Source organism: Miscanthus floridulus, chromosome 1 (assembly GCF_019320115.1).
Source record: "Miscanthus floridulus cultivar M001 chromosome 1, ASM1932011v1, whole genome shotgun sequence".
NCBI lineage: Eukaryota > Viridiplantae > Streptophyta > Magnoliopsida > Poales > Poaceae > Miscanthus > Miscanthus floridulus.
The window spans coordinates 179,029,831-179,057,047 of record NC_089580.1 but is presented as its reverse complement, the minus strand read 5'-3'; the positions used below and the strand labels follow the sequence as shown (position 1 = coordinate 179,057,047).

Genomic DNA, 27,217 nt, shown 5'->3' with positions numbered 1-27,217 from the left:
GTAGTTCCCCTAGCTAGCTGAAGTGAAGGTACATGTTTTGTTTAGGATCCTAAAGGCGCTCAACCTCCGCACCATCACATTCATGGGTATCTGGCTTATAAGCCTTGGCTTATAAGCCTTGGCTTATCAGCCAACGAACAATATTTTTCTCTCACACAAAACCAGCCAGCGGTACTTTTAGTCATGGCTTATAAGCCAATCCAGCCAAAACGAACACGCTAAACAACTCCCGCCGGACAGCGTCCTCAGCGAAGGCGGGTTCGGGAGAGTCTATAAAGGGTGGGTGGATGAGAAGACGAGGGCCCCGACCAGGAAAGGCACCGGCGTAGCTGTTAGCCGTCAAGAAGCTCAACCCGAAGAGCATGCAAAGGGTATTAGGAATGACAGGTAACCAAAATGTTGCCCCTTTTTTTTCTTCTATATATTCTACTTATTAAATAACAACGACAATAATGGTCTCGTTCGCTTGGCTGAAAAAACAAGCCAAAGCTAAATAATTGTGAGAGAAAAACATGGTTTCGACTGAAAAAAGAAGCCGAACAAGCTAGCTTTTAAGGTAAGCCAAACGGGCCAATAACCTTGGAATAGAGGATGCCAGGTTGATGAGCATTAGTATAAGATCGTGACAATTAGGCTTTCACTTGATTTTGTTTGCTCTGATGATGGTACATGGTACCCGTACAAGCAAAACAATTGTCCTGTTAACAAGCAAAACAATTGTTCCCGGAGCATTATTGTCATTGTTATTTAATAAGTAGAATATATAAAAGGAAAAAAAAGGGCAAGATTTTGGTTACTTGCCATTGCTCATAACCCTGCATGCTTTTGGAATTGAGCTTCTTGACGACAACAGTCATGCTGGTGTTGTTCCGGGTCGGGGCCATCGTCTTCTTATCCACCCACCCTTTGTAGACTCTCCCGAACCCACCTTCGCCGAGGACGCTGTCCGGCGGGAAGTTCTTGGTGGCCGTCTTGAGCTCTGTGTACCATGCCCCAATGGTAGAAGTTCAAACTTTGTTCCATTGTCTTAAAAAAAAGGTAGATGCAACTCACGCTCCTTATCTTTAAGCAAATCCCACTTAACTCTTTTTCATGCGGATATTAGAACAATTAAAATAGAAAGAATGATTTTGATTACTAACTTACTGCACTTTCTACTTAGTAGTGAAATTTTAAGATCTGCAAACTAAATGTTAAAAATCTGTATGGTTTCTCACTTAGTTGGATTTTTAAGATATAACCATATGAACAAATATGATTCTTCATATTCAACATGTGGCTCTTGGTTCATTGAACTCAAAATTTGAGGTTGTAGAAAGTAAAACATTAGATTAAATGATTAAAAATACGAAAAAAATACATTGAAGAGTATTCGTTGGTAAAAATAGTTCTGGTTTGATTTATAAACTAAGCTGTAGCTTCAGGGCAACAACGTCATTACATTGGATTCAGAGTTTAATATCTACTAGAGGCATGCTTAGTTAATAGCAGAAGTGCTTCATTGCTTAGACATCCTAATCAAATTTATAGTACTCTGTTCGCTTGATCGTTTTTGTGGCTTATAAGTCGGCTGATGTTGTTTTGTTGTGAGAGGAAAACACTGTATCATGGCTGATAAGCCTGACTGATACGACCAAGCGAACAGGGTAATTTGATTTCACAAATAAACTTCTTCATTACTTCTAATTTAATAGTCAGTGCTAATCCAATTTTGCACTAGAAAGCCGCGCCTTCCGTGGAGCAGGCCAGCTGCTCGAACCATTGCATTTGTATATTTTATTAGGCAAAAATGTAGCAGTTGATGAGCTTTTGTTCTAAAAGGACTTTTTTTTTTTTGGCTAACTTGAAAGGCAATAATTTGTTGTGTGGGATATCAATTGTAAACAATGGAGCTATTTATTTTATTAATACACTGCACACTGTAAAGAGATATGGGAAAGAAGCATCAAGATTTACTATTACAAGCAAACCATAAAGGACATAAACCCTTGTAGACAAACCATTTTTTAGTATGTTGCGGGCACTTCCTGTCAGGCAAGTATGCTGCATGTACATATATATGCCGAGGTGGACTAAGCCTTGGGATCCTTTGGTTCAAATCCAAGGAAGGCACCATTTCATTTGTCATCAGGAACATTTTGATATTCATAGAAGCCTACATTGTTTAGATGCAAATGGAACAGGCTTATGACCAAATATTAAAAACAGTTTAAAATTATTTGCTATTGTAGCTGTTATTTGCATTGATGCCCTCTTGCTTGTCTTCGTCCTTAATTTTATGTGTAAAGCTCTGCATTATAAACAAAAATAATAATAAGTTAATAACTTGATGTTAAGAATGATATACTCGTGTGGCTGTAGCTCAAACGGAGTTATCAAGGACATGGTAGTACACAGGGTTCAGTTTAACCGAAGACTGAACATTCTTTAGCAAATGGAAAATTAGAAACCTTATGTTGCCAATAAAGATGATATTTGCTATTTAATATAAGGCCATGTTTAGTTCCCACCAAACTCCTGAAAAATGCACTATGCAAAAAAAAGATTCCCAGTCACATCAAACTTGCGGTACATGCATGTAGTACTAAATGTAAACGAAATAAAAAACTAATTGCACAGTTTGGTTGTACTTTACGAGTCGAATCTTTTAAGCCTAATTAGTCAATGTTTAGACAATAATTCACAAATACAAATGAACGCTACAGTAACACATTAATTATTTGGCCACTCCCAAATCTGAGAACTAAACGTGCTCTAAGTAGAATGAACTTACTTCGAATCAAATTGTGTAGATGGGCAGCCCTTCTTACAATAGGGACTTGTCCTATTTTTGTTTAGTTCAAAGATTTTATCTGATATGAGATGATTAGTATGGAACTTGGTCCCGTTCGGCTGGCAGAATTTTGACTGAAACTGGCTGAAAAACACTATTATAGCTGAATTGTTGTGAGAGAAAAACACTGTTCTGACTGAAAAAAGAAGCCGAACAAACCGAATATGGCGTAAGCCGAACGGGGCCAATTATATGCAAGCTATGACCATACTCTATGCATATGAGTGTAATACGAAGACCACTGTAATTTTATTCTGCAATATTAGGGCCTGGGGCAGTGGTGAGAGCTGTCTCACTGAGTCACCTGATCGTGGGTTCGAAACAGCCTCTCCGTAGATTTTACGGGGAAAAGACTTGCCTCGGTTTTTCCCTTCCCCAGACCCCACTCATGTGGAAGCCTCTGGCACTGAGTCTGCTCTTAATATTATTAGTGTTCCTTGTTGATCCTTTTTTGTAGTTTGCTATTTGGCATTCCTTAAATTCGAGCAAACACTACCTAGAAAGGGATAGCATTGCTTGCGGCACGTTGTTATAGAAATTAACAATTATCCAACTGAAGGTTCCTTAATTTCAGAATTGATTTCCAATTGAATAAGGCTCCTTAATTTCAGATTCGATTTTCTGAACAAAAAAAAAAACTTTCGCAGCTGCAGTTATCCTGCAGCCTACCCGAATATTTTTGTCGTGTAAGAACCGGCAGTACGTATTGCTTTCATCGACAAACAAGTACGCAGAGGCTGAGCGGCATTTCATCGTATAGCTGGGAGGCGGGGAAGGCAAAGGCTTTGCTTGTGAGAGCTCGGGGACATGGTGATTCGTCCATAAACTCCTTTATTTCTTCTGATTCGCTCTCTTGTATATATTTATAACAGAGATTAGACGATTCGAACAAACAGATTGAGTACAAGTGAGATCAGGCCTGTTTACCTTACGAGTGCTTTCTGCACTTCTGTCTCCGAACTGGGATTGCAGTAGAACTCGACGGACACCTAGCAAGGTCTTGTGGTCCTTTCTTGTAGACTCCATGGTCCTGGACGCGTCGTCGAAGCCTAGGTGCACTGCCCCGAGGCGGGAGTAGGCCTTCGCCCAGTTGTGCTTCAGTGCCGTGCTCCGCTCGGCGGCGGCGGCGTAGCGCCGGAGCAACACGAAGCGCCGCGAATTGGAACAGAGGACGTGGGCTGACTTCGATTGAAGCGGCAGACAACGGAACCGGCGGCCTGCCAAGTGATCTTGTTGGGAGCCGAGTGTTCAGATACTGAAGTCGATTGTTTGCTTGGTTTGAATGCAGCAGTGGGTCTGCTGAGATTCTTTTAGGAGAAGCGATGTAGCACTGGGTCTGTTTTTAGAAGAGCGACAGGAAAGACGTCGCAATCTAACTCCGCTATGATGTAGCGTTATCGCAAAGACCCTAGAAGCTCTTGTGATATTTAGCTCCACTAACTGATGCCCGTGCGTTGCTACGGTTGACAAAACTATGTTAATCTAATCTAATTTGTTGTCATATATAAGAAAGGTTTTCAAAACACTGTTGGTACCAATAATGAAGTTAAAGCCACACATGATCTATTAATTTGCATCACTGATACAAGTGCGAATGAAATATTAATCAAACCATACATATAAGATGAATCAATCTTGGTCCCATCAATCCACAACTGCGAAACTTGCATGGGAATTCATTACAACACGTATTTCAGCTGTCAATCAAGGTCGTTAGACATTATGATGGAGTAAGTTTGGAATGCCAAATACAGATAGTTATATATAATAGTTACTACATGCCGCATGCAAAGAAGTAGCTAAATGCTAGGAAACAAAGACAGATGGTGTGTTTTATCAAAAAAAAAAAAAAATGGTGTGCCAGCGTTGGATGCCAGGCCATCGAGTATTCCAGTTCATGGAAGCCAGATACTGCTGCTGCCAGCCTCGTTGTCACACGGAGTAGCAACTTGCAGTCTCAAGCAATTAATCTGCTCTGAATTTAGTTAGTCTGAATGTGCAACCAAATAAAATACTTGCATTGCCGATGCTATAACACAGCTAGTAGTTTTGTATAGCCTCCTTCATATACTAAGCAATTAATCTCTATGCAATGCATAGATGTAAAGGCCTTTTTTGGATTATTTCTAATTCTAACTACATAGTGACAAATGAGCAGTGTAGGGTATCGGGTACCTGCAATAGTGGGTCTCTGATGAAATGTTTGGTTAATCCGATGCCATGAGATGCCCTTTCTTCAGTAGAAATGAGTTCAGCTTGTTTGTATTCTCCCAAGTTTGCATGATTGATGATGGAATTATTGATCAGCTACAAAACCTTACAGGGCACATTTAAAAGGTCATTTATCTACAATTCAAGCATGGCCAAACCACGTAAGATACATTAGATTTTTAACGAAGTCATTGTAATCTTCTACAATATCAACATTAACTCTGATTGGAGACCACTACACAAGAATTATCAAAAACAGAAGAAACCTTGTGCGTTGCCATGTGCCAAAAATATCACACAACTGGAATACGGGGACAAATCCTGATGCAAATCAAACAACCAAAATGACATTATGTTTTAACTCCTATCATGGTGCCCTTGTGTTGCTACGGGAGCCTAAAAATTTCTATTGGGTATGAAAAAAAATTGTGGATCAAAATCAACACTCAGTCTCAGCTTAGCAACATACTATTATGAGGCACATTCAAATAAATAGGCATCAATTTTAGTGTGTGTCAAAACAAGTGCATGATAGATAAGTTCTCCACAACTATCTATCTCATAGCTTTTTGCCCGTGATGCATACAACTATGATGTGGAGCTCATATATACACGTAGCAGTCACAATCCCAATTACAGGAAGGTAACAATCTACAAAAGATGTACACACGAAGAGAAGGCAAGCACCAGCCAGGACCCTTGTGCAGGTAAACTGAATGTGGCAAAAACAGTACGAACCATAGGAAAGAACCTACTAACGGCAGAGTTAGTAGGTTGACATGAATCTGAGATTTTGCATATATAGCTGAAGCGCGTTGACATAGTCTGAGATTAATAGCGTTTATCTAATAATCACCTTTTCTTCCACAGTTCCTTATGGTTATTTCAGGGCACCATGAATGGTATATATATTACAATGAAGAAAGTTCAAGGGCCTACCCTGACATACAATGCAATGTGGTTCATATATGTGTCTATCACAGTTTGGCAACTTAGCAAATAAATTGGCCAATATAAAAAACCTTGTCATAATCAGGGTGCAGATTTATTACCAGAAAAGCACCAAAGTAACTTGAGTTCTGAGTTTCAGGTTGATACAGTCAGAGAAGCACCAGAGTAATTCTGCATGAGATAGGCGATTGATAGTCAGTGTGACATAATCGGTGTGAAATCTGAATGACATATTAGAGTATTATAAACAACCGGAACCACTCATCTAGGAAGCTGGATCAGGAAACAGAGACATAGGTTCCAAGTCGAAACTATAGTAGTTTTTCAGACAATGGCAAAATCGAGTTTGGCTCAAGGAGTATTAGAGAGCTAGCTCAAGGATATATCATTGCAAGCTAAAATGAATAAATCAAGAGGATGAATCATTCTTTGTCAATAAGAAAGGCGCCAGATTACTGAATATTATTCAGTATGCCTGCATACTGAACTTACTCCCTCATGATCAAAAATAGAAACTATGTGCCAGGTTGCTGAACTAAGTCTAACAGTTGCTCCCCAATGGATTCTTAATAAATATGCTAGGACATTAGTTAGGACATAAATATGCTTTATTCAATTCAGTAGCTATATAAAACAAAGACAAACTATGGACATCTCCAATAGATGTTTAAAAATATCAGCTCCGTCTAAACAGCCGCTCCGTGGCTTCAGCATATCTTGCTGTTCTCGTTCCAAAAAAATGAATCCAATTTTGAGCATATGATCGATCTGTAGAATCCTGGATCTGGGTCTCTAGATTTCAATACTAGATGCTGACATTGAAAAATCGGTTCTTAGATGATGACACTGAAAAAAAGAGTATATGCAGTGATGAGTTATCATCCTCCACATATGACAGATTGATGGTGTTTCCGCACTGAAAGAATCATCTCTGACAAGCACCCTATACTCCTATAGTATAAACTGAGGTAGCATAAGAATCCATTGGGGAGCAACTGTTAGACTTAGTTCAACAACCTGGCACATAGTTTCTATTTTTTATCAGGAGGGAATAAGCAAAACATGCAGGATTAATTAAGCTTGCATAAGCTGAGTTTGGTAGTTTGGTGTTAGAGCAAGCCCCAACACCGCTAACTGCTAATTGCTGCAGAGTATGTGGTTAAGTATAGAATAAATTCAGGATAGAGCCTACTGCTAACTGCTCAGGCAATCCTTGAATTAGCAGGATACTACTACATAGGCTTAACATACATGCTACTAATATCTTCTTATCCTGAATTAGCAGTAGGCTTAACAATATAGCCTTAACATACATACTACTAATGTTTGCTCAGGAATTAGCAGTAGGCTTATCCTGAATTAGCAGGAGACTTAAGAATATATAGGCTTACCATACATACTACTAATGTCTGCCTATCCTGAATTAGCATGATACTACTTATATAAAATAAATATGCAATCCCTGAATAGCAAGCCCCAGCCTGCTAACTGCTCAGGATAGAGCCTATTGCTACTTGCAGAAAACATAACCTCGTCAAGTCTGAGAAATAATAAACTATGATCAAAGTCAATCGGAAGGAACTTTAACAAAGATAAGCTTGACTGAATGTCAGAGGTAAGAGATTCACAGACAAGAAATTCAGAGATCTCTCGCTTTCTGTTAGTAGCATACTTTTTCATATGCCTGTTTATCCTAAGGGTGACATTGGTTGCTTCGATGATGACAGCTCGTGCTGAAAGTTGTAACCTTTAACTAACATGATGAAGCCTCATCAGTAAAAAACAAGATATATAGTCACCTTTCTAAGTTTCTATAACAATCAACTATTGTCTGACTATGGTTCTATACTGAAAACTAAAAAGGCATAAACATAACCGTTCAAATATAATCCATTGAAAACTGAGCACAGAGCACATAACTTCATCAAATATATAACCATACTGAGCAATGTCTAACTAAGCTGATTTCAAATATAACCATACTGATTCATAGGCCAAGAAGCAGGAGAGGGCCAGCGGCTACAAGAGCACACTAAGGATAGAGATTCTAAATAACCAGAGCATGATGAATGGATTGGAGCATCAAGAGTTTTCTTGAAAATGTAATTGTCTGAAATTTGGTCTCAAATCTGCATTCCATTCTTAGGTAATTTTTGAAAGCACACAGAACTGCAAGCGCAGATCCAGTAAATGACATGGGTGTGCACATGTACGCATAATGATTTTTGAAAGGGGTCGAAGTTAGCAGGCATAATACATATTGTTTACACCAAAATTTGGAAAGAAGAACGCGGGAACTCGAAGCTTCCAAGATTGTGGCATAAGGAATCGATTGTATAAGGATCGATATCAGCTGATTCAGACGCGGTACTGAGATCGGCTCTCTTCGGATGACATCAGCAGATAACGTTAATGAGCTAGGGTTGGCGTTGGAAAAAACATGTCGAACTCTACAAAAAGAGAAAGATTAGGGTCCAAGTTATCTTAAGTTAGGAATGTTTTCTCTTATACCAAAGATTGTAATGAGTCGTACTTGAGTAGGATTTATGTTTAGGTTTCGGGTATAAATATTGGACCCCGGTTATTGTAAGAAGATATCCAATCAATCAATACCAATTACTTTTTTCGGCTTCACGCCAACCCTTAGGAGTAGGAGTACTGTAGATCTCGACGAGTTCTTCAACAAGCAGGGCTGCATCGATCCGGTAAACCTCCGGCTTGTCTGTAAGTACCGTCATGGCTTATACTTTTGTTTGTAAGGCTGCATCGGTCCGGCCAACCTCTTACGAGCCCTAGTATAAGTTAGTTATCGATTCTTATATAGTTCAAGTACGGCTGTATCGTTTAAGTTCGACCTCCACTGCTCGAATTAGATTAAGGTCAAGTTATCGGCTCTATCTAAGGGTGGTATCCTTCGGGTAGATTCATTAAGTTACCGATCTTACTGATGTTCTTGTTGTCATTAGTTTCAGCAATATCAACCTGCCCGATCGAGATCGATCTAGATCGGCCTCACATCCTTTTAGTCCATCGTTTATTTTATCACATTGCGATGGTTCTTACTTTAAACGACGGATTATGTTTTATCGACCGTTCTACTTCGATCTTGATCATGCATAGTACGCGGCTAAGACATGTCTGATCTTGAGAAGGTTTACTAGCTAGTTGAATTTGGTCTATAGCTCGTTATTATAGCTGTAACGATCCGATCGATCCCCACTGTTAACACTTTAGATCGGAGTATGCTAGCTGGTAGATTTGCTTTCGAACAGGCGTGACCCTAGCTGTTTGCTATGCCTACATCGGCTAAATAGCCGATTGCCCATACTTTAACGCTTATAGTGTGTCTTCGTGATTCTGTTAAATATGAATAGATCTGTTTACTTTAAAGGTTTGATCTACTATCTTTATCACGGCTGCCATCGATTCGGTCGAACCCCACTGTTAAGGATAACATGTTAGATTTGATGAGTTTATAGATCTATCCATATTAAACAGTCAATTGTTCACATGCTGTAATCCATTTTCTACCTAAATCGACTATTTTAGCTGATTTGCCTGTGCTTTTACAGATATGGCCCGCTTTTGTGAACCTGTTGAAGTATGGTCGGTTCTATGAATTTTCTGGTTCTAGACTATCAGCATTATCATAGCTGCATCGATCCGATTGAACCTCACTGTTGACGGTAATAGACTAAATCTAGACGGTTCGTAGGTTTGTCTATATCAAACAGTCGATTGTTTGCGTGGCATATCCCATTTCACCGGATTTATTGGCTCTACACCACATATTGATCAGATCTAATTTAGTCAGTGATGTATCTTTGACGCATACATGTTAATAGCTTAAGAAAAGGATCATTAAAACTAAACGCATTGCATTCATTACTATAAAATCAATCATGACTCCCGAGCGTTATAGTCCTTAACAGTCGATTTCTTCTCGTATCGGCTATTTAGTCGATTTTCCCATTTAGCTGCTCCCGAAGAGGCACACTTGAAACTGTCTGGGCAAAACCAGCATGTTCCACCCTAAATTATTGATAAACTTTCTCTCCTTGTTAATTGCAGGTCAAATTGACTGGCATTCCCTTGGAAATTCGCAGGATCGACTGGTCCTGCGTTGAAGCCAAGTAGATCTCTAGATCGTTCCAGCTTGCTGCGTGTCCACCCGTCGTGGCTACCATGTTTTCGCACCGACACGCGTCCTGGCATGCCTGGTGGGACCCCACAATCGTCATGGCAACTCACAACAACAGGGACATTCTTATGGTGCTTTATGAAGACCTACCTAATGAGGATAAAGATATCATCAGTAAAGCTACTGAAGAATTTCAGAAAAAGTGTTTGTTGTCCTACACCAAGACACATGACAATAAAGTTGTTCAGAAATATCCACTACCAAGAGTTTTGATGCATGGCAGTCATATACAGACGAAGCTGATAATAGGCGTTTCTTCGTAGATGCTGTAAACAAATCTGTTCATGATGCCATGTTGAACCATAATATAGCTTTCTTGAACATATTCCATAATACCATGAAACAGGTGTTTCATAGGTGTCCAATTGATAAGGTTGGACCGGCTTATTACAATATTCCACATGTGTCGACTTAGAGGACTAATCAAGTCGGTACGAGCCATCAAGAAGTAGCACTACCTGATAATGATGATGTACATGCAGTTCAGAGCCCATCTGAGCAAGTTCAAGGTACCACTACTAATCAAATACAGAATAATCCTGGATTATCAGTGCAGTATGTGCAACAACCGACGGGGCAAGTTCAGAATCAAATGATTAATTTTGGCACATCAGGCCAAATACCGTCGTCAGCTCAAAAAATAGTGCCATCAGTTCAAATAATTCGTAGAGATACAGATCCTAACATTTACAACCAGAGACTTTAAGCAGCAAATCAACAAAGGACCCAACAGATAGAGATTCCACAAGGATATCATTATAGAACAGATTACAATATCCTTTATATGATCCCAAATCCGGGGTATCACGGTACCCAAAATTTTAATCTGCAGATGGGTCAACAATTGCAGAAAAATCCAGATTCAAATGCTGATGAGTTGTTGCTCAGAGTGACCGAGATGATGAAGAATTAATTTGGTTTGAAACCAAAAGGGCAGATCTTTTCGTACAAACGTTCATATCCAAAATGGTATGATTTAGTCGCTCTTCCTACAAATTATAGGCTCCCAAAATTTACTAAGTTCACTGACCAAGATAGCACAAGTATAATAGAACACGTCAATCGGTATCTTACATAGTTGGGTGAAGCATTCATTAAAGAGGCTTATAGAGTTCGTTTCTTCTCCTTGTCCCTGTCAGGACCAACCTTTACTTGGTTTTCATCGTTGCTAGTTAATTCCATTGCCAATTGGACTGACCTAGAGAAAAAGTTTTATACATATTTCTATACTGGGATAGGAGAAAAGAAAATCACCGATTTGACGACCATAAGGCAAAGAACTAATGAATCGTGTGCTGAGTTTTTTCAGAGGTTTTGAGAAACCAGGAATTTGTGCTTTTCATTGAGTCTGACTGATGATCAGCTAGCTGCTTTGGCCATTCAAGGAATGTTGCCAACGTGGAGAGAGAAGATGCTTGGGCAAGAGTTTGATAATTGAGGTCAGTTGGCTCAACGGGTGGCAGCACTCAATAGTCAATTCTAGAATATGCGCAGAGATACCCGATTCTAGAAGAATACCGCAATTGCTGAAGCCTATAATCCATATTCAGTTGATGATGGCGATGGGGACGATGAAAAAGAAGAGATTGCTATGGCCGAATGGAATTAGGGTAAGAAGACAATAATGATGCCAAATGCTTGGGGAAAAGGGGTTGAAGAGAGCTATGATTTCGACGTCACAAAATCAGACAAGCTTTTCAATTTCTTGCTTAAGAGAGGACAGATCAAGTTGCCCGCCAATCATGTTTTGTTACCTCCTGATCAGTTAGGAATAAGAAGTTCTACAAATTTTATAACGCTACTTCTTATTCTACTAATGAGTGTAGAATTTTTTGGCAACATATACAGAGGGCTATTCAGCAAGGAAAGTTTAAATTTGATGCACCTCGAAAGATGAAAGTTGATGATAATCCTTTCCCAAGAGATCGGAACATGGTTGATGCTAAGTTGCTTAAAGGGAAGACTAAAGTCCTAACATCAACTAGGGCAAAAAAAACCAGAACCGTTGATTCAAAGATGCAAATATCGACTGATAAATATAGAGAGATTAAAAGGTGTTATGACCAACAGTAGAGCCGATATGAGTAGGGAAAGACATCAAGGAACGGGGCGATAAGGCCGTGTGTCACATCTTGAATTTTGTTGAATAAATGGCAACGACAGAAGAAAAATGATTATCAGCGTTGGTTAGAAGAGAAAGAATACCAGCGTCGACAAGAAGAGGAGAGGTATGAAAGAAAACAAGCTGAATTACATTGAAATTTTCCTTTTTCAGACATTGTTGGAATAAAGGTTTGAAATTGCCTACCAAAAATAATTGCCCAGAGTGTAGTGAACAATATTGGGAGTTTAGGTAATCTCAAGCCAACCGCCGGTTTATCCGTGCTCAAAATAAGTATCATCATAATAATATGGATCGGCGCTTAAAAATAGAAGTGTTCACGATCGGCTCGGGAAGCGAGTTGTTGATCAAAATTGAGCTGGTTGTGAAGAAAAGGGTGATGAGGAAGAATATGTTTGGTAGGAAGGGCAATGGTGTCCAGGAGGTTTGACAAGAAGCCAGAAAAAAGGGTACTACGCCTAAGGAAACATAGAGCTAGAATAGGCTCAGGCATCTGGTAAATCTCAAATGTGGTATGCTAAACAAATTGCCGATAGGGGTCAACCATTGGCTGATATTCAAATGGATTTTTCTATTGCTGTCAGAATTTAGAGCTCCAGCAGACCAAAAAGTCTATTCAGATTTTGATGAATCGAAGTACGAGGAGATAGTTGCCAAGTTGACAGTTATACAACAAGCTATATTCGATAAGCCAGTCAAGCATCGACACTTAAAAGCTTTATATATAAAAGGTTTTGTTGATGGGAAACCGATGAGTAAAATATTGGTGGATGAAGGTGCTTCTGTTAATCTTACGCCTTATACTACTTTTTGCAAGCTTGGTAAGTGACTAGGAGATTTGATTGAGACTGACATGATGCTTAAGGATTTCAGAGATAATGCATCCAAGACCAAGGGGCAATAAACATTGAATTGATAATTGGAAGTAAGACTTTACTTACCACATTCTTTGTCATTGATGGAAAGGGTTCATACAGTTTACTCCTTGGTTGTGATTGGATTCATATAAATTGTTGTGTACCATCGACTATGCATCAATGCTTGATTCAGTGGCATAGAGATGATGTTGAGCTGGTTCATGCTAATGATTCTATAAGTATCGCAACAGTTGATCCAATGTATTGGGAACTGGAAGACTTCGAGTATTTTTCTGGCAAGCTATGGGAAGGAGGCTTCATTAAAATCAATGATGAAAGCCAATAGCCGATCCAAGCAGTCGGCTCTAAGAATTTGTTTTAATGGATAACCCAATAGATGGTACAGATGGTAAACTAGGACATATTTTTACATCGGCCGATGAATTAGAGGAGATAGATATTGGTCCTAGAGATAGGCCTAGGCTGACATATCTAAGTGCTAAGTTGGAGCCTGAGTATAAGCAAGAGTTGATCGATTTATTAAAGGAATTTAAAGATTAGTTTGCTTGGGAATATTATGAGATGCCTGGTCTAGATCGATCAATTGTTGAACATCGCTTGCCAATCAAACCTGAATATCGGTCATTTAAACAAGCTCTGAGGAGATTTAACCCAAATATTCTTGATGGTATCAAAAGGAGACTGAAAGACTACTAGAAGCAAAATTTATCTGACCATGCCAACATGTAGAGTGGATATTGAGTGTTGTTCCTATGTATAAGAAAAATGAGAAGTTAAGAGTTTGCATTGATTTTAGAGATCTGAACAAGGCTACACCCATGGATGGTTATCCGATACCAATAGCCGATATGTTGGTAGATGCAGCAGTCGGGCACAAGGTTATTAGTTTTATGGACGATAATGCAGGATATAATCAAATCTTTATGGCTGAGGAAGACATAGCAAAAATAGCTTTTAGGTGCCCTAGCGTAATCGGCTTATTTGAATGGGTTGTAATGATCTTTGGTCTGAAGAGTTCTAGTGCAACCTATCAAGAAGCGATGAATGAAAAATGTCTGAAGGAATATTATCCTAGCGTTTGGATTAATACTTGATAGCCAATTTGTTTAGTCATTGGCTCTAATAGCTGGTACCAGAAGGGTATCGCATTTAGCTCAAAAATTACCCCAAAAATGGGAAAAGCCGATACGGTATGTATCGCATGTAGAGCAAAAAACCAACACAGAAACTATTATGATATACATAAGACATTGCAGAAAGTATGCTGAGATACAATCATAGAAAAACAGAAGACTTTATTCATTGATTAGTTTGCCCTAAGTACAAACTAGTCAAAGACATTATTTATCACATCCTGAGAGGAAGGTAATGTCCACGATGGCCTCCGCTGCATCGACGAAGTCCTCGATCAACTCCTCGTGCTCCTCGAGGCTATCACCCATCGGGAAACCAGTCTCCATGGTATGAAGCTCGTACCCAGTCTAAACCTACACCGCAGCTAGCGCCATCGATGCGCCACGATGGACGCCATAGAGGGTGATTTCCTGGACATGGGACATGACATTGTGGAGGCGGGGATTGATGAAGGGGCCCCAAGCATTGACGGCCGCTGTAACCACGTTCACCATTAGCTGGAGGTTCTCCAACTGCACTGTCAGGGCTAGCGATCATAGAAACAAAAAAGATGTCAAGGCAAAGACAGTGGAAATTAGAAGAAGAGTTTTCTTGGAGTTCATCTTACCCGCCACCATGGCGTCAGATTCGGCCAGCCACACCCGAGCAACGCTGGCCTCTTTCTCGGAGGCAAGGATGGCAGCTTGAGAAGCCCCAAGGTGGATCTCAAGCTAACCGTTCTCTTGAGTTGCCTCAAAATAATGGCCCTAGGCTGCCCTCCACTCCCGGAGGAAACTCCGGGCGTCGTCGCTATTGTAAGAATTGGAGGAGTCCAATGATGAGTTCAGCGCAGAGGTGGCATCGGATGCAACATTGGAGGGCTCACTAGCCCTAGGAGGAAGTGGACAAAGGCTATCATTCAGGACAAACCTATAAACAAGTTAGAGACATCCATTGCCATGGGCAGAGGATGTTGATCTCACCTCATACGATGGAGATGCTGGCTCACTGGTAGGTTCTCCTCTAGGACCTCTTCCACCGTGCGCTTGCCCCCATTGTCCTTGCCAGCCATGGGATTTGGTTAGGTCTACTGAGAGGAGGAAGAAGACTGCTATAGGGTTTGTGAAGGTAGAGGAGCGCAAAGAATAGAGGCAGTTGTAAGTTTAGATGTGTTTGAGGCCAAAGCTCTCGGCTGGTATTTATAGCTATGGAGATGGGATGGTAGATATCTCGAGACGTGCAAAGAGTAACTACAATTAATAGAAGGCAAAGCGCCGCCTTACTAATGCCAAAGAGATGCGGCGTTGATAACTGAGGACAGAAGATTGAGGAGTTTTTTAATGAAGGTTGTGTTTTCAGACTTAGTTAGATTAGGATCAGAGGTCTGGAATCAGCTATTTTCAAATCGGCTCTTTAGCCAAGACAAGAAATACAATAGATCAGCGGGAAATATTGCTCTCATTAGTTTCACACGAGATATATGTATTACAAGTAGTGACATCACAAATTCAAAGCATCTCGGATTGCCTTCAAAGCTTTCAGTCGAATAGCATCAACCTTTGTAATATGTTGCTTGTCTCCTTCGGTTGAACTAGGAATATTCTCAAGGCTACTATGGATGGTTTTGCCTTCTTTGACCTTGGTCAACATCTCTTGTTTCTTCTGTTTGATGGCGTTGGGGATCTGAACCAAGTTGGACTCATGGCAATTGATGGCGTCCTTCACACTTTCCAGTTCTCTCTCAAGTTCAACATGTCTAGCTCTCAACTGATTCAACTCTGGTTTGATTCTAGAAGAGGAATTCTTTAGATTGTCAATCAGTTGCGCTAGCTCCCTGGCTTCTTGTTTATTGGAATACTTCTTGGCCATCAAAGCTTCACGATCAGATAGATTCCTCTGAGCTTTTCTCACCTTCAGGGCATGATCTTCTATGATGGATAAAGGAGTCAGAGCTTTGATGAGGTCTAGGGATAAATTATCCCTGATAGCTAAGAAGTTTATTCGCATTGAATCTGCATCTTGGGCCAAATCGGCTATATCTTTCTCAAGCATTGGTAATATGTCCCTTAGCTAATTTATGGTCTCTTTTGATAAAGTCTCTTGGAGAGAGGTGGTAGATGAACTGATCTGGCTTTCATCTATGTACTCTTCAAAATTGGAGTAGCTCAAAGATAGAGAACTAAGTGCCTACATATGAGCAAAGGAAATCTTGTTAAAAGGATTAGATCAGTTGATGATGAGATAAATGGTGAAGTAAATACGGTACCTTTTTTGGGATAGCTTCTATCTGAGAAGAAGGAACGGCTGATGATGCATCAATGGTATCTGGTTGAATCTACAAATATCAAGGAAGAATTTTCAATTCATATTTGTTGTAGAAGGGTAAAATAGATATATGATCTTCTTACCATCAATTGTTTCCTGGACTAGAGAGTCGACAGCCTAGATGACAACACCAACAGGATCATTTTTGATGGGTTGACTGTCAGACACCTGCTGTTGTGTGAGTATTTCCTCAGGGAGTATCTGGCATAATAAATAGTTATGGAAGGGTGAAAATTGAATTAAGAGTTTGGAGGAGATACCTTGGCAACATCAGGAAGTGAAGTGGGAGGATTCTCATTGTCTGTTGTCCTAGAAGCATCAATTGTTTCAACCGAAATTGGCTCCTTTTGAGGATCGGCCGATGAAGACTTGGTTGGTGCTGATTTAAACACCTGGGACAATAGTTCAGCACCCAGAGCAGATTAGGATGCAATAGTTGATAACTGTGAGGAGAGAATCAGAATTAGAAATTGAATATCATTTTGGAAAGAGGATGAATTGTTTTACCTGAGCAGATGATGGTCTCGTTCTGTGAAGCTTTTTTCCAGTAATGGTTTTCTAGGTTGTCCCCTCGGCTGCCTTGTGTTTTGAAGATTGGTATGTTACAATTGTAGAAGTAGCCTAGGTTTTCATTAGCTTCTTCAGTGGAGGTGCAGTTGATCCTAGTCTTGAGATTGGACATGACGGATAATACTCTATGGCATGCCCTTTTCTATCCATAATTAGGAGATTGAATTCAGCATCCTACAAGAGAGTTTTGTTAGATAAGTTGACATAGGGACTTTAGTAGATGATCTTTATGAGAGAAAAAGAGTTAGCTAGTAACCTCACTGTCAGAAGCAAAATCTTCATCCAGAGCTATGCAGCTAGGATGAACTGGCTCGTAGAAGAGGTGGGAGTGCCATTCTTGCCACCAGAGATCATATAAATAGAAAGTGAAAGAGGCTCTACTCCATTCATGTAGATAGAGGGAAGGAAGATCTGATCCTAACTAAAAAACTCTAGAAGCTTCCATTGTCTCACTGATGCCTTCTCTCAGTTTCAGTATATCTTTGAAAAATAGCCCGGGGGGCAGTTGACCAAGACCAAACTGACGAGCTATGAAAGAAGGGTTGTAAAACTCATAGGTTAAAAGGTTGCCTGGAAGGAAGGAACCTATAGATATTTTGTCACGGCCATGATGAAATTCGGCTGGAAGAACGCAAGGTTTGATGAAGGAATTGAAGATTGTAGCTATCATTTCGTCTGAGCAGCCCGATTCAAATCAAAATTTGAATGGGAAGACCAACTCATTGTTCTTATCCTCATCATAGGGTAGCCAAGTTAGAATATCTTCATCAAACCCTCAATAAAACTTCTTGAAGAGATGGCCAACATCGATAGCAACTGTTATGGCTGATGCAACTTCACCATAGTTCATGCACTAACGTGTTCTTCCTTCTTCGCCTCTGTATTCCTCATCAAAGTTGGAGGAAGGAAAGCTCAAATTCTGAAGATTTGGCTTTACAATCTTATGCATATACAAATTTAACCACATTTGTATTAACCACCAAGGGTCGCTGATGGTGTGCACTGCTTCATTCTTCAGCAGCTGAGCGGCCACCTGATACATCAAATGGTAAGCTAATCCGAATAGATACTTTCCAAGAGGAATCTCAACGTCTACTGCTAGATGCTCTACCATGAGTTTATGATTGTAAGTCGAACCACAGATGATCTGCAGAAGATGAATCTTTCTAACCACATGTTCAGAAAAGCCACATGTTCTCTTTCGCTAACAGTCGATTCATTCCCGATGTGGTTCTCGATGTAGCTTGCCCATCCTATGCAGTCTGATATTTTGGCCAGTTTCTTTGACCCAGCACCTAAGAGTTCATATGGCTGCATTGGTCTTGTTATTCTAAGGCCAGTCAACATATAAACATCGGCCAAGGTAATAGTCATTGGACCGTGACCAAAGATGAAAGCATTCAAAGTATTGGACCAGAAGTAAGAAGCAACAATTTGGAGTGAATCATTTCTCTTCATTCTAGATAGTGAAAGGGTCAGGCATTGGCTTAAATCATAAACTTCCCAGTCTCCGCCCTTTTTGTCTAACACTCTATTGAACTAGTCTCTCCATCCCTTAGACATTTTGTGTGACAGAACCGCCCAATTTATACAAGATCAAGTACGGTTGTCTCTGCTAACACGTTGACACACGCATACTTTCACTTATATAAACCCGGTAGTCTGCTGAATGTCACAAAAGACCTTAGTAAATCAACATCACAACCAAGATCGCATGATTAAGCAAATATACATCACATACATAGAGTTGCAGTAGAAATAATGTTTACAATGAGTTCATAATTAATAATACAAGTTTGGGTTTTCAAAACCGATTAGTGAAAACAACATAGCTTTCAAATGATTACATTAATATAAATTCCAAATGCATTGCTAGCATAAGTAACATCCTCTGATAAAAGCATATAGATGAGAAATAAATATAGAGTCACCGAGCCCACCTATAGTTAGCCACCATCTTTAGCAGGCTAAGAACTTCACCAACAACATGGTGGGATAAACCCTGAGTACTCGAATGCACTCAGCTAGACTTACCCGTCATAAACCAGAAATAAAGTGACACCAAAGAGTATGCAAGGCTTTATAAGTGTTGGTAGCTTGACAACATTTTGCATAAAAAGCTACTAATTCAGCTATACATTTTATAATTCTATCATCAAGTTAATTATAGCTATTCATCTCTAGATTAGCAACTAATCTATGCCAAACATGTGGGATATCATTTAGTAGCATAACAATAGTAACCATAGCCGGTGTAGTAATTCCATGTTTATCCGAACCATCACATTTCATAATACAATTACTACGATGTTGGAGCTACCCAAGTTTCTCACTGTCCGGGAGAGACGATGATTCAAATCAATTTCAACCAGCTGGGAATTTATTCCTAACACAAACCCAGGTTTACCAGCCATGGTAGCCTTAGGTCACCTTTGGTACAACTCAGGTCCACATTTCATGGGTTCGTCCAGTGCCGCACAATCAGGGACAACCAGCTGCTAGGACGATTAGGCCTGACCTACCCTTGGGCTCACGTTTGGCTCCCCACACATCCTTACTATAATCCAGAGTGCGCACTTTTATAGAACGAGGCCCAACCTGAGTTGAGCTACTCGGCTTCGCGGTCGAAATGAGTTATCTGGCCTGCTAAGTGAGAAGCATGCATTCAATCTTGTCAGAAGGGCCAACAATGGTATGGTCCTTAATCGGCATAGACAGAATCGCATGAGTCAACCTACACATAGACTCTGTCCAGCCTCCATTTCCATTACCTCATGGTTCTTTTCTATGATAGCAAATATAGTCAACCATGCTTCGGTATCCACCTATATCTCGCAGGTGACAGGAAATCACCCGACTTCTACCGGTCTAAGCATGGCTAAGCAAATATTCGATCCTAGACCAACACAGGGTTAAAGGTAAATTTCTGGACAAGGAAATTATATGCATCAAGTGGTTCCAATAAACTCTTATAACCTAATGCATCGAGCATAAAGAACTCAAGTAATATTTGTAAAAATATAGGAGGCTTAGAATGCTTCAGGGCTTGCCTGTGATCCAACACTAGGTCAGTGTTTGTTAGATTACACTCGATTGGTGAGCATCTCCTGTTCAGGCATGTACTCCAGGGGTCCTTCCATCTTCGAGAAAGGTCCACCAACACCGTCTTCTGGTTTGATTCCATCATCACGTCCTTCACATGGTGCATCTAGCGTACCTAGATGAGATGCAAGATGCAAGTGCATGAATATGAAGAATGATAATATGAGATGCATCACATAATAGCATTTAAGGCAAACATAAGATTATGCAAGACATAGACACCTAGAGTTATTTAACTAAACATCACACAACCTATTATAGAGGGATAGCAAGCATATTAGGTATGGCACACAAGTGAACTTAAGTTCAGATATGGCACCCATGCATTGATCAAGAACTAAGCAACATGTTTAGCCAAAACAAGAGCAAGCTAAAGCCATCACTTAGCACATGTATAGAAATCTGGACAGCAGCACAACAATCACTTATTTTACCAATAACTGGAGATATAAGCATCCAACAAGGGTGAACCTAAACTTTATGTAAAGCTAATGAAATTGCCTACAACATTGTTATTATCACAAAAAGCTTATTCCAAAGCTAACTAGGTCAAACATGCCAATGTTTCAGATCTGCACAGAACTAGGACAGAAAAGTAGTAGTAATTTCAACAATGCATAACTGGAGTTATGGCATCAAACAATCATGAACCTTAACTTTATAGAAAGCTTATTAAATTATCTAAAATATGTTTATTATCATCACAAGGTGATTTCTCAATTAACAAGGTCAATCAAGCATAATTGAGCACCTCTATGAAGACTTGGACAGATTCTGCCATGCAACTTCTCAAGCTTATAACTAGAGCTCTACAACACCAAAAGGGGTGATCTTTAACAATTTAGAAAGCTCATTAAAGGAACTACACTTCTTATACTATCTCCAAGATATGATTCAAAGCTTAGTTAGGTCAAACAACATAATCATTCAGATCTGTACAGAGTAGAGACCAAACATGACAGATCAATTGTTCAATTCATAACTCCTAAACTATCAGGCCTATGGTCATGAAATTTGAACACAAGAAAGATTATGAAATTATCTACAACTTTGGTATTCACTACAACCACAGAAAACATCATTTCTACCACGAAAATAATTGCACAAACAAAACTACACATGCAGCCCAAACAGCAGTGGTACAGAAAACTGATAGGAACTTCAGAGAAGCATAACTGGAGTTATAGACCTCCAACAAACATGAATCATAACTTTTTGAAAATCTTATGAAGTTACCTACAACTTTATTATTCTCACCTTAAGATGATTCTACAGTTAACAAGGTCAATTAATTTAATAAATGCATCTCTGTCCAAAACATGAACAGAATCTAACATGCCACTTTAAACAGCTATGACTAGAGTTCTACATATCCAATAAATGTGGTTCTAGACTTTTTAGAAAGCTTAGAAAATTCTAAACAACTTTGTTATAAACAACTAGACTAATTCTACTATTAAAAAGGACCCACAGTACCAACAAGGCAACCCTATCTGGGTTTGGGCAGAAATTGCCACAGAGATTTAAGCAACTATAACTAAAAATCTACTTAACAAAAAATTATGCTATTTAGCTTTTTGAAAATCTTAAGAAAATTGCTACAACTCATTTATTGTAATCAAGGAATGATTCATAACTTAGCTAAGCCAATTAATACAAACATACAGGCCTATTTAGAATAGGAGCAAAGCAACACAGGGCAGTTGTTATTTTTATATATATTAAAGTATCAAGTCTAAAATCCTGAAATTTTTACCAGACATCAAACATAACCTGAGTAGCACTCCATAAACATTTCACATTTATTTGAGCACAACAACTATAGTATGAAAAAGACAACACACAACTAGTATTAAAAACCTAACTGCATAAATTGATTTTTACAACAAAACTTTAAACTAAAGCATGCCATATTATAGATCTACTAAATAGATAATTTCAAAGGATTCAAAAAAGTCCACATTTGTTATTTTACAATTTTTCTACTAATTATTACAATTTTCCAAAGTTTAGCACAGAAATCTGCAAAAGAAAAGATTAAACCGAAAAAGGAAAATACTTTTGCATTTCGAACCCTAGAGATCTCAGAAACCAACTAAGTCCATATATGTAAATATATGTGTCTGGCATTTATGCAAAGTGAACACATGAAAAAGCTTCTATTTGCGAATCACCCCCTCTTCTTCAACCTCTCGCACAAAGCAGAGAAGAGGTAGAGGTGCCGGGTCGGCCAGTAGGGGGGCGTCGGTCGGTGGCGGTGGCCAGCCAGGGTAGGGCCGTCCTGGCTGCACCCATACATGGCCCACACTTGGCCACAACCAGCCTAAGCCTGACCACAGAGCTCACCATGAAGGCGTTCGGGCGAGGGACGCCGCGCCGAAGCATGAGCCGGAACAGCACGAGCGCCTGCTCGTAATATGAGCAGCAGCAACGAACTGGACATAGGGACTTTCTGCCCGAACTAGTATAAACCTCATATCCTCTAAGCACACCATCCAAGCCAGATGCGCAATATTAAAAATTTACTCATCAGTGGTAACTCAAAACACCGACAGGAGGTGACATGTTTCATGTCCCTCGCTTCATGTGGCGTGAACTGAGGAACGCCATGGAGGATGGGAGAAAGGGGATACCCTATGTCCCCTATCTCATGTTTATGATTGAGAGGGTTTGTGGCTATAGATTTGAGAAAGATGGTCTTCACACCATCTATTAAATTGAGAAGACCCAAGGGGTAGGTGCTAGCAGGGTAGTGAGATGCTCACCATCAATTGTGGACGTGCCTGAGTTGTCCCTCTCTAGGCCTCGCAAGAAAAAGAAGATGGAAAATTTTGGAAAGTGGATCAAGGCCATCTTCACCACATGCACTTACGCAATGAGGACCGCATATCAGGACCGGTTGGAGAACCATAAAGCCAACTAGGAGGCTAGAGAGCATGCAGGGCTACCACCTCTTTCTCCAGTTCAGTCATCACCGAGGTTTAATGACCTCCCTAGTCTTTCTGAGATAGATTTAGAGGACAAGGAGGAGGAGCAAGAGCAACCAAAGCTTAATCCTCACATGAGTTTGAGGTCCACCTTGCAATCAATGAGGAGCACCAGGCGTGAGTGCCACACTTCAACCACTCATCGCCAAGGGAGGGCGATGGTGTCTTCTTCCTCCTCCTCCTCCTCCTCTGACGATGATGATGATGGTGGAGAGGAAGATGTTACAAGTGCTAGTGGAGCTGCTGGTGGGGATGATGTTGATTGGGACATCATCCAAGAGGATGAGGAGTGAGTGTTGGTCTTTCTTCTTTTCTTCTCTTTTTGGTGCTTTATACCAAAGGGGGAGAAAATTAGAGGGGTCAATAACTTTTTTGACGCCATGAAGAGGAGGTTGCTGCACTAGAGTCATGTTCGTATCCATTTAGAGTAGTCTTCATTAGGTGAGAGTTTGAGAGTCCATTAGAAACTCTATTTATATAATAATGCTACTTAAGTACTTTTTATATGTGTAGGATATGGACATATATTAATCTATGATGTCGCTTCTGATACAATTGTGCTAGAATGCATATCTTTATATGTATCACATACTATGTAGTGTATGTTCTGATCTGTGCTATTACAGTAACTGCGGTAGTGCGGCACCTAGCTGTAACAATAAACCATGTTGTGCATAAACTATCATTTGTATTATGTTTTACATACCTAACACAGTATGCAGCACCCCACAGGAGCATGGATGTAGGGGGAGCCCCATCACTTTCACTAAAATGTGAATCTTGGCTTCTTATGCTAATTTGAGAATTCAATTCTCTATTCATATACTTAGGGAGAGGCTCTACACCCATGGCTCTAAAATCTTAGTATTTATTTTAACTCTTTTGTAAGCTCTAATTGGGTTGTCATCAATCACCAAAAAAGGGGAGATTGAAAGTGCAATCAAACCCTAATTGTGGGTTTTGGTGATAATGACCACGTAATTAGAGAACTAATAAGATTTATCGAGATGACAAGCAGGGAATTCATGTTCGAGGATGCTACACGAAATGGAGGAGCCCCCAATTACAAATGTAGATGGCTTCAAACTCAAATGAGGTTTAAATTCTTTTATATTTTGAATTAGAGTATAGGAAAAGTCATACTATAAAGGGGACACAATGCTACAAGCGAATATGTGATACCAAGTGTACAAACATGCACATGCATCCTCAGATTCATAGCCAAGATAGTCTATACTTCACTCTTACCCTTGTTGTCTTACGTGGTGTGGCACGGCCGCACTTGAAAAGAGGCACTACCGTGACTTAAGTGACTGTTGGAGGCTAGGGGTATTTATACCCTTCCCCTTTCTTCCCAATGGTACTCTGCCTCTTCTTCCTCACTTCAGCACGCCCAAAATAGAGTAGGAGCTCTCTCTCTCCCTGCATTATTGACCTCAAGCCCCTAAGCACAACTATTGATTTCCCCATCAATCTTTGAGGGAAAAGGGTCTAAAACTCGATTAGAGAGCAGCTCCATTGATTCTCCAACTCTAAAGAGCATTTGGTTCACGTTTTGGTTGGTGGTTATGTTTGTTACTCTTGGAGCTTGGCTCCTAGCCTGCTAGAGCATCGCCCGTGGAGCTTGTCAACTTGTGTGGCAGCCTCGGGAGGTTTATAACCATCTTTTGAATCTAGTAAACTCAACCCTCATCTCAAGAGTTAAGTCTCTTGACTTGAGAATGAGGAAGGGTTAGAAAGCCCTAAGCCTTAGTGGCTAACCTCAACAATGTGGAGGTAGGCAAGCTTTGGTGACGAGCCGAACCATAGGATAAATAATTGTCACTTGTGCTTGATTTACATTACTTGCATGACATATTGTGGTTGAGGTGATTTCAAGGGTTTCTAGTTGATCTACTTGTGTATGGTGTTCCCACTACTTCTAGCTCTTGATCTATGATTGTCGTACCTGTAGTAAGCTAGAAAATTTCTCTGATCTAAGTTTTAGTTTATGGATTTAAACTGTGACTCGAAGTTGTCTGCAGGTGCGATAGTGCCGCTGCTCTGGCCTGGTAGTGCCGTAGTCTAGCAGTGCTGCCCTCTAGAGCGACAATGCTGCATGGTAAATTTGATAAAAGTTTAAGTGTTTGTTTTGACAGGCCTATTCACCCCACTCTAGGCCAACTAGAGATCCTACAGGGGTGCCCATGAAAGGGGATCGAGATCTTGACATGGAGATCTGAACATAAGAGCACAACACGAGCACACGGCTGAGCGGTAAGCGACCTCTCAGCACCCGTTTGCTCCCTCCACCAGAGACTTAGGATCCTCTCCCTCTCTTACTTGTTTGTAACCCCTACTACAAACCAAGTGTCGATAACACGAGCAGTAGCGAATTGGACATAGGGACGTTCTGCCCAAACTAGTATAAACCTTTGTGTCCTCTGAGCACACCATCTGAGCTAGATGTGCAAATACAAAATTACTCGTCGGTGGTCCAAAAACAAAGATAGTTGGCACGCTAGGTAGGGGCTTTTTGCATGTCTCGACATCCACATTGGGCCTCGGATGTCTAGTCACGGTGTCAGCTAGGTCCCGGGTGTGCATGTGCACTTCAGGAACCTAGACTTCATCGTTACAATGGAGGATGAGTTGGCATAGGTTCCCGCCGTAGTCCAGCCTCTCCACTCTACCGGCCTCGATGCGATCACCGAGACGCTTGAGGAGCTACAGCTACACGCACTAGAGGCCTATGCCCCCAGGAGTGACCAGCTCCTCGGCTTCGATTATCGAAGGCTGGAGCGCCAACTCGGTGCCTTCCTGGGACCCAGACCATCCTAGGAGGACCTGCGTCGCCTCACCTTCTCATTCACCAACCTCATGACACAGCTTGCTGGAGGATTGCTGCTCTCCCTAGAATACCTTATCTAGAGCGCCCTAACAACGCTCCCATTCGGTCTGTGAAACACCATAGAGACCGTTGGCCACCTTATGGCGCAATGCATGTTCCCATCCCTTACGAACGACAAGTTCATGGGGATGATTGAATACATCATGGAATCTTTCCATGACCTTCTCATGGGAGAATCGGAGTCGCCCTCCAACTTTGACTTTAGTAGGGGGAGCCATCACCCCTCGTGAGAATGTTTCATGGTAGGTACCCCTGAGGGATACATCGAAAGCATCCATGAGGGAGGGGCTACCCCAATAGATGACCTCGACAATGAGGTCGAGGGGGATGCAGGGGCCCCACTTCACCTGATGGTTGAGTAACTAAGGGAACGACACTAAGAGCTCAAAGAAGCATGACTCCAGCTCGAGCAAGAACGCATGGAGCTCGAGCGCCACATAGACGGTGGGTGTGCATGTGCTATGGCCCACAACATGAACCGAAGGATCATCGAGGACAACGAAGCCCTCCCACACTTCACCTGGGCAAGCCAGAACATCGCTGTCGTGGCGTCCTTACTCCAAGGGCTTCTAGAGCCCACGACACTCGAGGATCCTCAGACCCATCGCGACATTTGCATGCTACTCGAGCGTGCGGTGGCGTAGCAGGCCGAGAGCACACTATCTCGATGATGCGAGCTCGAAGCCAGCCAGCGCGTGCCCTTAGAGCGACTTGATAGGGATGTGTTAGTAGACTAGGCACAGCGAGGCAACAGGCCCCGCGTAGTGGCCTTGGTGCATGAGTGGCTCGGCCTCCACCGTGACGCGTGAAACACCCTGGATGCCCACAAGCGTGCCCATGGTGATGAGAGGGAGGAGGCTTGCCATGGCTACACCCTTGTTGTGGCGGACGCTACGACAGCAGCGAGGACCAAACCTCGAGCCTCGACTTGCTGGGACCTCAGGCCTTTGGCCAACACATCCTCAATGTCATCTTCCCACCACGGTACCAACCATGAACCAACATCCCGAAATACTCTAGGGAAACAAACATCG

General features: G+C 41.0%; 1 long non-coding RNA gene across 1 annotated transcript; it reads right to left on the bottom strand.

The window, feature by feature from the left end:
* Window positions 1-394: 394 nt before the first annotated feature.
* On the bottom strand, window positions 395-4,132 carry LOC136503837 (uncharacterized). Its single transcript, XR_010770760.1, has 4 exons — window positions 3,761-4,132; window positions 2,001-2,290; window positions 802-979; window positions 395-698 (listed from the first exon to the last, which is right to left on the bottom strand). It is a non-coding gene; the product is annotated as an uncharacterized lncRNA (long non-coding RNA).
* Window positions 4,133-27,217: the final 23,085 nt, after the last annotated feature.